Genomic DNA, 12,937 nt, shown 5'->3' with positions numbered 1-12,937 from the left:
TAATTAGGGACTAAGAGAATATACAATACATTTACATTGCAAGGAGTAAGACATTTATTTATTCGAATGAAGCATCTATTTGCACAAATCTTGTAATGATAACTATTTAATGGCTATTAGAGTCTAATGTAATGGGAATTTGTATTAGAGAAAAAGGGACACAAACCAATAATAAAAGAATATGCCTAATCATAATCCTTTCCTGTCACTCACACTATATGGATCGCTAGAAACATACTTTGATCAATAACTAGTAAATAAAGTACATTTTCCTCATATATACGTACATATGTGGCAAGTTGTAGTATTTGCTAGCAAAATAATCCAACATTTAATAGTTTACCCACCTGATAGTGTAGTGGTACACTCACCTGATTGTGTTGTGAACTAGGGTTCGATTCCTGCTCAGTGGTGGTATGATCATGAGTGTGAATTGCTGTCTGTCTCTCTCTGTGCCGTATGGCTGACTGGCGACCAGTCAAGGGTGTCGTGTCTTTATTAGAGGTCTTGAGTCCAGTCATCTATTTGAGGAAAGAAAAGACATTTTTATTCTGTTAATAGCTGATTTTAACATCTTACTTGAATTACCATGTTAGAAAAACTATAGGAACTACAGATTCTAGTATACATAGATTTATTTATTTTTTTTCCTATAAGAACAAGCACTGTAAAGGGAAACAAAGTAGAATGGAGTAGAATGGGCAATAAAAACTCATTTTTCACATTTTGTACATTTACCACATTTGGAAAAAGTTACCTTACAGTGTTACATATTGATTCAATGGATGGATGGCCTCAAATTATTGTTACACACAAACTCAAGATCTTTTTGAAACATATCATTCCGATAATATGGACAGCATTTTTCATCCATCTCCCTTTGCTTGTTTTTAGATGTGACAATACCCAAATTAGCATATAAAGTCAAGTGTTTTAATACACTGACAAGTGTTTAAATCACAAGGGAATGGTTAAATCACAAGTGGGCTTGAAGGTATCACAATTCTAAATAGAGGTTTACTAAATGAAAATTCAGAAATGAGCAAATAATCACCCCCACATCAACCACACAATACTTTCAGTAGTGATGGATGAATGGATGACATGCTTTGACTCGATTAAACAGGCATACATTTGAAGTGTGTATCAATATTGAACACCAGCGCTCGCTCCTTTGACCTTATTGACCAAACGGAATCAGAAATGTCCTATATGGAAAGAGTTAATGTTTCCTTGGGCAGACGTGTTTCCGATTCAATTAGTTTTAATGAAGCCGGTGCTCAGTGCTCACTGGAGCAAGAAGATGGAAAAAAAAGAAGCTTAAATGCCTGATAGTAACAGAGGACGTGTGCTTCGTGTTCCCTAAGTGGCGAAAAATGCCTCCATCGGGTGGCTAGGGGCCGGTGGCTTGGGAAGCGGTGAATTGTGGGATGTCAAATGATGCGTTCGCTCCCCGGGGCCGACCTCAGGGAGGCTGATGAGCAAATGTAACATTAATCTGCTTTAAATGACACACGTTGGCCGGCTTTATCCAGATTTCATCGCTTCAAATCACACAGAAACAATATGATGTACAGGCATCATACTGAAAAAAATATGGAAGGACACAGTATCTTAATCATTGGTGACAAATGACAAAAAATGACTGCAGCTAACAAATTTACTAAACGATAAATGTTGTCTTTTAGTATTAAGTATATATATCTGCATTATACTGCCACCAGGTGGACGAGAGGACAGAAAAGGGAGTTGTACATTTTCAATGTCAAATTAAGCATCAAATCAAGATATGAAGAAATTTATGGCATTTCAATTCAACGGGAAAAATATGATTGAGATATGAGTTTTTTTTAGCTATGACTGTGGTCACGACACATATTAAACACGTCCAGGCACGCTGTCCTGATGACTTAAAAAAAACACAAATGATGTATGTAGAATGCATGATTTGATATCTTTCTTCTTGTGGCGTCCCAATAAAGGTCACTAGTCTTCATATCCTGCTTCATTCTCATCATAGCTTACACACGGATAGCTTTTGAGGAAAGCGGCATCCTCATTCTACCTGCATTATTACCTATGGAGTGATAATGTCATATTCTGAATGGATAAAACGCTTATCGGTTAGAATAGTATCTAAACCATGGGGTGTGCAAACTTTTTTCTCACTGGCATTTTACTCTTTGGCTACCATTTACACAGTTTGGATATTCATTGGCATCAATGGCATTGAATAAGATTGTCAAGCATCTATTTATGTTCACACTGATTGCTTCCAATAGCTAAACCTTAAAAAAAATTAAATCCTGCTTTAATTTTTTGCATGGCACAAGCTGGGCTTTCTGAAGCCTCACGCCTGATGTCTGATAGTGGCGGCGTCATGATGCCACACTGCAAAATGTCAGCACGCTCACATGCCGCAATAGTGACTGTTACACTTTGTAAATGGAACACATTAAACACAGCCATGCACACGTAATGTCTCGCAGGCGAATCACGTTAGTAGCACAGCCACCTTTGCACCTCACGGTTGTGTTGACGACAACCAATCTTGAGTAGCGCTAGGTTGAGAATGAAATAGTTTATAAGGTGACTGCATTAAAGTCCATAGTGTTACACACACCAGGGGTTGCAGAGTAAAACGGGGTTCGAAAAGGACAACTTTCATGCCGAGTATCAAAGTGCCACATACATACAGTATGTCATATAGTTTTAAAAACTGCTTCTTCATGACTACTGAAAATGCAGAGGTAGATAATAATAGTTTTATCCTCTGATTCCTCTCATCACAATCAATAACAACCTAGAAAATAATTGTTTTACTCCTGCATCAAAAAGTTCCTAAAAGACAACTTGTTTGAATTGCTTTTGCTATAAGCTGTCCAATTCTGCAAATGTGCCACTTTTCGCAGACAATGTAAGGTAAACAAGATTGAAAATTCCTTGTCACTCTCGTCAACATTTGCAAGGTCACAATACTTGTTTACCACCGTGAGCTGCAGTTTTTTTCCTTCCCTCTCACTCTGCACAAATACAATGTGGAGGCGTGTACAACAAATAGACAAGTTGAGATGAGTTAACAAAGCTGCCCCATGTACAGTAGATGAAGAGCCACTTTACTTCAGGGTAAGAGGGGGGGAGGGAGGTGTCACAATGGACATGGAAGGCCTTGTGTTACTTTGCAAATCATATAAACACAAACAAATAGGGCACACAGTTGACACACTAAAACATATAGTCACATGCCAACAATACACAGTGTATAAATGTACACTAGCAGATCCACAGACCTACCTAGATTACAAGTAAAAATAATAATTTTGTTTGGCCACATTATTGGAATGTATAATGTTTTTGAGGATCTATTTTTAAGTAAATAGCTCAGCAGGGGTTAAGTATAATTTAAAAATCTGCACGTATCTTAATTTATTTCGAGTGATTCAATTGCATTAACTAAAGTTGCCTACCGTATTTTCCCTACTATAATTTGGCTACAAATTTAGAAATGAGTTCAGGTGTTGTTATTTTTTTCCCAGGCAATAATTGGAACAAAAAAGTTCAAGAACGAGAAATAAATGCTTATGCATAGAAGCCACAGTGAACAATACAAAAAAGATCAACCACCTGAGAGTGTTGGGAGCACCTGCAGGTGGACTTTAAAAAAAAAAGGAAAAAAAGAAATGTAAGGAATAAAGAAAACATAGCAGAGAAGGAAGGTCGTTTTCCACTTTGGGTGGAGAGACTCATCCCCAGCAGGACTCAAGGTCAGCCAACCTCGTCATCCTGGAAGCACTCGAGAAATATGGAGTATAGAGTGGAGATACTCCTCCCCACCCACGCCGCCCCAAAAAGCAGCAGTAGTGTCTGACTGAAGAGAATCACTGACCTTCAAACAAGCTCTCTATCCATATAGAGCAGGCCAAGACATGCACAATCCATCAAAAATGCACATGAACTTTCCCTCTTCAAATAGTTCCCGCTTGAATAGCAGTCAATGGATCAGCCATGAATATTGCATGTAGTGCATTTCAGGGGATCCGATTGGATTCAGTCTGGAAAATAAATGAAATATGAAGTATTAGAAGAGCAGATCTGATTCAATTTGATTGTAGAATTAGACTAAATAAATAAGTAAAAAGAGATTAGATTGCTCGACGACTCTGGATCATACGCAAAGATGTAATTGTGCAGTACTCTTGTAAATAATGGTATCATTACATTGCAGTGTATTGTGTCCTGATTGTGCATTTTATTATAGTGACTTATAATACTAGAGTGGTTTCAAATAAGAGCTGTGATTTTAACCATACTAGATGATCTGGACTTTAAGATATCACAATTTTTTCACATAATTAGTTGCAGTAATCCAAGACATTGCTATAAAAAGCAGAGCCCTCCTTTGGATTGGATGGACTTAGAGCTTCCCTAGCGGCGAGCACAGGTCAGCGCCTGGTGCAGCGTAGCATGAAACAAACAAATAGAAAACAGCATTTCTCTCGAAACAGGCTGCCAGCCGAGCCTGCCAGGCACCTCAAATGACAAACGGCAGCTCCTGGCCAAAGCTTGGCTAGAAAAAAAAAAAAAAAAAAGAGTTCCCCAAAGGAAAGAATATACAATAAATTCAGGAATAAGAAAAAGGACAATTTTTCCCCTGAACAGATTAATTTCACTAGGAAATCTGCATCAGCATATAAAAAAATCAAGGGTATGGAATATAAATCTTGAAATTGTTTCAGATACAGTGATAATGTGCAAAATTCATTAAAAAAATTATTTAACCAAACCTTGTAGTCCAAACTGCAGCCCGTTGGCCAGTTTTTTTTTAAAATTTATTTATTTATTTAGGCTCATATCAAATTATTTAAGCATCATCTCATCTTTAACATTATATATGCCGCCAACTCTCTCAGTAAAAATGGATTGGACATCAATCAACCTCAATGGGAGCCAATAAGGAAACACTAAACATATACTATACACTTTGATTTATATTCTCTATTTAAAAAATAAAAATAGGAGGATTTGTTGGATGGTTCTGAACATGTCCCCCAGAGAAAAAGTTTGCACACCCCTTAAAATAACCCATGCGTGAAAAAACGAGAAGCGAATGATGTGTGTCGGTACGGTCTGTATATATTATAGAGCAGCAGGTGAGGCCACCACATTGTGATAAGCGGAGGAAAAGACATCCTTTTATCACAAAGGATGGCCACATTAAATAGACAGTCGGGAGCACTCTCAAAATTCAGGAGGCAAGACAAGAGGTCACAATTAGCTCTCCACTACTCCGTGTGCCTTAATATATTCTGCTACGTCCTATACGGAGGGGAGGACGGGGATTCTAATTAAAGCGTGCCTGAAGAATTTTGACACACGTGCGGCGAGAGATCAATATTTAGCGTCGCAATCAGCAATTCATGACACTTTCCACGGCGCCACTGCCAAATGCGCCCGTTCCTTCGACTAGGCCGGGCCGACAAGCCGCAAAATTTCCCGGCGTCTATGGATCAAAGCTCCACTCTGCTCTGCTCTGCTCTCCGTCTTCATTTATCCTTATAAAAGAAGAAAAGTGAACTGTGTCAGGCTGGTCCCTGAAGAGGGAGGAGGGGTGTGGGCAAAAAAGGAAGAAAAATGCTAAAGGTGAGATTTGCTAGATGAGGAAGAAATACAGCTGCCAGAAGCTGCGCTCGGAAAATGATTGCAAGGTACACAGATGGCTTTGTGTGTTGGGTCGTCACTCTTTTTCCATTCGCTGACTAAATGTGTCGTTTTACCTTTAAAATGTATGTTTTGTGGCAAGTGGAACACACACACAACACACATAGAAATATAAGGATAATGCGAGTCATTTATGTCAACTGTTTGACTTAAAATGGTCATGCAATTTAACCAATTTTAGAGCCCTGATAAAACACCATTGAGTAAAATGTAGTCCTGGATTGTTGCAAATAAGCAGTATTTAATATTTTTTTCACAGGAGAATAGATTTTAGTGTTCAATTTAAAGTATAGATGAAATATTTGCTATTATAATGTGTTTTCCCTGATTTGTTTTTTTTAATTTTTTATAATATGCTAGTGTTAACTAATCTGCTGGGAACGACAGCAAAAGATGTCCAATCCATCTGGACTAGGAGGGTGGCAATTTGTTAATTTTGTGCTGAGAAATATTCAAAAAACTAACAATATGAAAATTCTTGCCAAACCTCAAAGCGTATTTTTTAACTATTAAAAAGAACAACAATCACAATAACCCCAAAAGGTTATGATTATTAAAGACCCGAGTGCCAAAAAATAAAATGCACTAGCAAGGGTTAAAATGCCTTTCCTATCTTTATGCCTTGTTTTTCCAGTCACTCCTGTGGATTTTCATCCAGTGTAAGATTAATCAATTTTATAATCTAAACACTCACTCACGCGGTCGCACACACAACATAAGTGGCTGCAGGGCTGACATGGATGGAGAGTAGCGAGTCAGGAACAAGAACACGGGTGTTGTATTTCAGAATTGAGAGTGAGGGGGTAGAGGGCGGGGTCATGTGTGGTGGTCCCGTAAGGGTGCACTCGGCTCTGATGTGGCCCGTCTCTAGGTGTCAGCCCATCCCCTTGTTCGAGCACGTCACTGAGACACACAACCGGTGGGTACTTACCATCTCAAGTTGATCCAATTAACAGCCACCCCACTGTGCTTGTCCGTCGCCAAAGCCCGACTGACAAGGGGCAGCATGAGTTGCGTCTGTCCTCAGACATACGGGAGGAATTCAGCGAGGGGAAAGTAACGCCACCACGCACCGTCTCGGTTTGTCCGGAATCTAGAAAGATGAATAACAAAGCTTGTTGGAAATGAGTGGCACAAAGGAAGAATTCTCTAATTACTTGCCCCAATCAAAGATAAAGGGCTTTTAATGGAATAACATTCCTGAGAAAATGTGCCATTTTAAGGAGGTTGTTGGGTTTATTCTGTTTTATTATTATAATAGTTATATTAATTCATTTCTTTATTAAATCAATCTCTTTCTTTTCTTTGTATTAATTCATTACTTTGTTAAATCATTCTCTTTCTGTTTTTCAAAAGTCTTGAGGTCACCCCAAGTCATCTTTAACCTAGACAGCCTGTTCCAGGATGGTTATACAAACAATCCACCCAATCTGGGTCCTTGAGATTTGGTGGGCCCTTGGTGACGAGGACAGGGCTATTCGGACAATAACAAGAATATTGTTATCGTTATGTAACCGTACACTTCGGGTTTTTCTGTATGTAACGATTATATGATTATGATTATATTATATGATTCTTAGGTCAAGGAGGTTGTATAATTACTCTAATCTAAATGTTGTTAGGTCTAGTCCCTGTTTTTGTTATTAGTAAAATACTTTGATTGTTATTGTAGTCCCAGATGTTGTTTTTACTCATACGTGATGGAATGATCAACAACTCTGTAACTTGTGACCATAAGAATGGGACGAAAACGTCTATTCGGGGAGACGTTCGGAAGTTGTAAGGGACACTTGCTGACTCTCCCCTTCGGAGGCTTTTACCCATTGTTGTATCCATTTCTATTTAATTAAATGTCAATAATTGAATAAGATGTCTTCCTGCAGTTATTGATAATTACGGACGAAGGTAATTATTAATGAACCTGACAGAGGTACAATTGGCAGCAAAAGGGGCAAAGGGAAACAACGAGGGGAGCATCAATTACAGTCAAAAGGAGAATTGAGAACTGTTAATCTCCAAGCATTGCTGTCATTCTTTTGGATACTACTGGATAATGTGTTTGCTCATTAAGGTTTGGTGGCATCCTGGACTGGACGGCAATTAATTGGAAGGCACATTGGTTCCCTGTGCCTGTGTGGGTTTTTTCCAGGTACTCCAGATTCCTTGCAACATACCAAAAACATGCATGGTAGGCTGATTGAACATTCTAAATTGTACCTAGACGTGAGTAAGCTTTGTGCCCTGCAATTGCCTGGCAACCAATTCAGGGTGTAGCCTGCCTATTGCTCCAATATTAGCTTGCTAGGAGTTCTGATTTTAAAAGTGCAACCCATGCCAGATTTTAAATACCACATGAAAGTGGGCTACGGTGGATTTGATTTGAAAATAAATCCAATGTGACTTTGTCTCTCATCACTTGAGTCAGCGAAAGGCAATAATAACCATTGAAGCTGGGCTTAAAGTCTTTGGCATGTTTAATATTAAAGTATCACAAGTAATTTCATTAAATCCAAATGTACTGCAATGCGTGCCAAATATCTCTAATTCAATCTGTGATGAAATTCAAAATTCATTTGTAAATGAAATCATCTCTTCTAATGGAAACAACTAGAAATCAATATTTTCATCATGAAACCCAATTCAATCTTCCTGTTTGCATTGTCCCCTTATTGGTAAATGCTCTAAAAGCGATCTCCCTAGTGCGAGGCAAACCACATGTCCACTGTTTTTGCCGCGACGAAAAATATGATGTGGTATGCAACCAAGAGCAAGCGCAGCCAAATGGGACATTAGTATCTGTGCCTCAGGACATCAGGATCATTTTGTCCAGCAGCAGAGCAAAAGGTCTTTGACTCTTTAACTGAATTCTTGACTGACAAATTCAATTGCCTTCTGTCGTCCAAGACCCTCAATGCAATATGTGTATTTTGATTCAATTTGCCCAGCAAATACATGCATATACATATATTGTTTACCTGGTTACAGGCCAAGAGAAAAATCAATACTTGGAGTCGTGCTTTATCATCCCTAAGTGCATCGTGAAATAGGAAGCTATGCCTTTAATTGAATCGAGTAAAACCATACCGATTGTTAATTTTGGGCTGTGAAGCTTTTGCAACATTTTACAATGTCTTCTTGTGCTCGTTGATGACTCGTGTTTGTCCCTTTGTATGGGGCACAGCGCAATTTATATATATAAAAATTGGATTTAGAAAGGTCACTCTCCAAAGAAGTAATAATAAATCACCGTTGAGAACTTTGCTCTGTTTTTAAAGTCCATAATTCTATGGGCTCTTGAAAAGTTTCTACACAGTACAATGGGATGGCATCCAAACATTTAAAAAACGGTAAAGTCGGTAACGGTGACAGCCTGGTGCAAAGGTTCTGACGGCCGGTCCAGTTTTCTTTGTTAAAGGCTGGCGAGGTTTTGAAAAGAAAACAGCGCAATGTTGTTGCTTTGCTGTCACTGTCAGTCACACACGAGGTGATGTTTAGACAGCCAGCTGAGAGGTCTCCGCTGCTGCCAGCTCGAGCTTTTTAAACAAGCCTTTGCTTGAGAGACACTTTAAACGCCGAGTGCCACTCACAGTCTGGATGGCCTGTCCAGGGGGGCTGAAACAGGGAGAAATTAAATGGGGTATTTGAAAGCTCTAACGTACTTTTCCTGGTTTATTGACTATACTCTTAAAACCATTTGTTTCTAAATCATGTTAGGTGTCTACCTCTGGTAATTAGATGTGTATTTAAAAGTGACGGTTTGCTTTCTCGTATGTGTGAACAAAGACAATTCCATTAGCCAACAATCACAGCAGCTCTTCTCATTCCCTTAAAATGTAGCATACATACATGGCAAAATTCCTGAGTGGGAATGTACACAGCAAATTATGAGTGACTAAAGTAACTCTACTACATTTGGGCAACAGACAATGTAAGCAGGAGTTCTCATTAAAAACTATAATAATGAATAAATTACTTGCACCTAGATTCAGAAGTTTTTCGATGCGTGTTGATATATTTAAGAAGGTAATGCACTTGGTCAAAGCTAGAAGAATAAAGTCCTTAAAACTTAATGTTTCTGTCAATATACCAACATTGCAACCTTATTTTATCAATTACATTCATACGAACACCCATCTATAAATCCCAAAAATCCATAACTATACACAAATTAAAAAAGTCTCTTCAAACAACCCAGACATCAGCCTTCGTGTAGTATATTTTTTGACACTCTTCAAATGGCCCATCCATTTAAACACACTCACAGTCTCACACCCACAACATAACCATCACTCTGTCCATTCCCATAGAAGTCAAATGTCAGTCTGAGCGGATAAAAACAAGTCAAGTGGTACAGACCTGAGAAACATGTCACTAGGTATGAGCGCAGGCCTATCCAATCCGGGCACCCCATATCCTCCTTTTCCTCCCCCTCCTCCTCACTCTTCACTTTGATAGCCTGTTCGCTAAAGAGCAATTTTGCAGCGGGAGAAAAATGCCCGTGCACGGCCTGAGCTAAAGGTTCATTGTGATGGCTCTGAAACCCCCCCTCCCTCCATCCCCGGTCCCCCTTATGTTGCCGTAAAGTGGAGCAAAAGGAATCTGGACAGCAGATTCATCAGCATTACTTGAATGGAGGATCGAGCTCATACAGCATTACATGGCTGACAGGAAAGACGAATCTAGGCAAGCGAGCGCATGGAGGGTCCTCATAGAGCTTTCAGTCACGGCCCCCGGGAAGGACTGAAGGATGGAACAGAGGGTGCCGAGATAACACATCACGCTTGGTCGACAGGCCGCGTTCAGGCGCCGTCCTGCGGAGGCTGCGGGACAATGTTGTGTTAGCTGCCAGAGCGGCGTTGACATCGCTGACAAACCGCAGCCACGATGGGCCTCTCACTCACACTTCCGATGTCTATCTGTCATCAGGCTCAAACAGTCACATGCCGACAGCTTTTCACGCTGTCGGAAATTGGGCAGTCACTGCCACCAAAAGGGAGAAAATATCTCTAACCTGTTAACAACCATGATGACAATTCTATTGAATAACTATAGTGGGGAATAGTAAAGAAATATTGAAAATTGTGGGTGTCTATCTACCTAAATCATATTTTTTTATATTGCCTTTAATCACTACAATATTTCCTTTGACTTGAGCTCAAGGAAAAACACATTTTTGGGAAAGAATAAGCCTAAAAAATGTCATTAGATTGTAAATTAGTGCTGAAAAATGTAATCAATATATGTTGAACGAAAACTGATCATTGTTTTGGAATAATTTTGCTTTAGTGCTTATTTTTCCAATGCATCGGAATGTATAGTATCATAAAAAAATACTAGTGTATATTCTAATCCTACACTGTCATAAATATTTTCTAACCAAAATTAAACAGTACATTTAAACTAAAAAATATTCAATTCATTGTATTTCCTAAGGAGGCAAGTGACAACAATGTGTAGTTGTTAAAACTATCCATAATGTATTCCAAATCCTTGACAACAGTTTGCCACAAATGTTAATCTCCAACCAAACTAAGCTCTATTCAACTGGTGAATGCATCCATCTCACCCTAAAACAGATTATTTATAAATGTACAAGTGGATGGCTGAATGGGTAGTTGAAGGGTTAAGGATAAGAGTGAGAAAGAAAGTGGTGGGGGGCATTTCCAGAAAAGCGTTCATCTTTAAAAAGGAGAGACTTATAATTTGCAATAATGGGCCGGCAATAGCTCTCAGAGAGAGAATTACAGGAAAAAGCTGATCTGACATATCCTTAACTGGCAGAAACACATCCATTGTAGACAGAAGTCTTGTTTACTTGGTAAAATGGCATCAATTAGGAGCAGATGGCAAAATTAGCATATTCTCTTAATGGACTGGCCTTTCTTGTGCAGCGTTCTCCAACTGATTGCATGGAAGGGACATGTTAAGGGAGACTGGGAAAAGGTCAGGTGTCTGCACTGTTCAGGCGCTCCTATTTTTCACCAAACACTCGCGCATTCTCCATGCCTATTGTCATGTCATATGCGGCGCCGGTGCAAGTGGAGAAATCTTATTTAAATTTTATACCGAGGAAGGAATCGTTCACGGTGACAACTACTCTCACGGCCGGACGTGCCGGAGTGGGAACGTTCCCACGCTGTGGACATGGACGGGCAAAAGGTGTAAAAAAATGGGGTCTCCTACTCGAGGCAATGATTCCAAAAAAGGGTTAAATTGAATTCCATTACCGTTTTTTAATTCAATCTTACATGACTACTAATTTTTAACATTTTTGGAATGACATGAAAGTTTAATAATTAACTATGGATCACAGTAATAAAAAGAAAAAGTAGGAATAAAAAGAAGTGAGATTGTCATAGGTCACACTAATCAACATTATTGATGATCTCAACTTATTTTATCTTTTATTATATTGTTTGTTGTGATTCATATAATTGAGTTCATTTTTTTTCTTATTCTAAACCATTATTATAAGCCTTTACTGATATATTTGAATTCTAAATAAAAGATAATTGATAGTATAATTATTAGTAAAGATAAAAATTCCAAAAATATATTACATTTTAGAATTTTTCCCGATACTACAAGTTCAAGCTTGAAAGTGAATGTTAAAAGTGGCACCCACTCATGTCCCTAATTGATGAACATCAGCCCTTTGGAGTATAAATTAAGCAAATGAACAAACTGTTCCTGAAGATGTTCGATACTCCTTATAAATTGCTGGTCTGATCAATCTGAATTATTTGCCTGTTCCTTTTCATTAGCAATGGCCGGCATTATATTGAGAGCAAATGAATTCAAAAGATGATATTTCATCATCAGTGCAGCAGAACACATCGCAGACCCCCCCCATCCCCCTCACATCCCTCCTTTCCCCCCACGTCTGTGCCCCCACCAACCCCAAATTGACTGGTCTTGCACAGTTGCAGCTGAACAAGAAAGGAATTGCTAGTGTCAAGACGCAGTTTACAAATATGACATCTCCTCTGGCGTGGCTGAAAATATGAAATATTGATTTATGTGCAGTAAAAGGTCTTATAAAAATGATCACATACACATGAGGGATTAATGCGCGGAAGATCAATAGAAATTTCATTCTTGACACTGGACTGTCACCTATGGTGAAATGCTAAAATAAAGAAATCAATATTATCTATGAAATGTCAAATTTATTATAATTATGTGGACGAGAGCCGGCCAAGTGGCTCCCAGGGGGGGC

General features: G+C 38.9%; 1 long non-coding RNA gene across 1 annotated transcript; it reads right to left on the bottom strand.

The window, feature by feature from the left end:
• Window positions 1-390: 390 nt before the first annotated feature.
• Window positions 391-6,807, bottom strand: LOC144203856 (uncharacterized). The gene is made up of 3 exons (XR_013327774.1): window positions 6,650-6,807; window positions 3,887-4,052; window positions 391-521 (listed from the first exon to the last, which is right to left on the bottom strand). It is a non-coding gene; the product is annotated as an uncharacterized LOC144203856 (long non-coding RNA).
• Between the last annotated feature and the right edge of the window lie 6,130 nt (window positions 6,808-12,937).

This window comes from Stigmatopora nigra, chromosome 11 (genome assembly GCF_051989575.1).
Source record: "Stigmatopora nigra isolate UIUO_SnigA chromosome 11, RoL_Snig_1.1, whole genome shotgun sequence".
Classification (NCBI taxonomy): domain Eukaryota; kingdom Metazoa; phylum Chordata; class Actinopteri; order Syngnathiformes; family Syngnathidae; genus Stigmatopora; species Stigmatopora nigra.
Note: the sequence above shows the minus strand (reverse complement) of the source record. Positions and strands in the feature narration are given on the sequence as shown.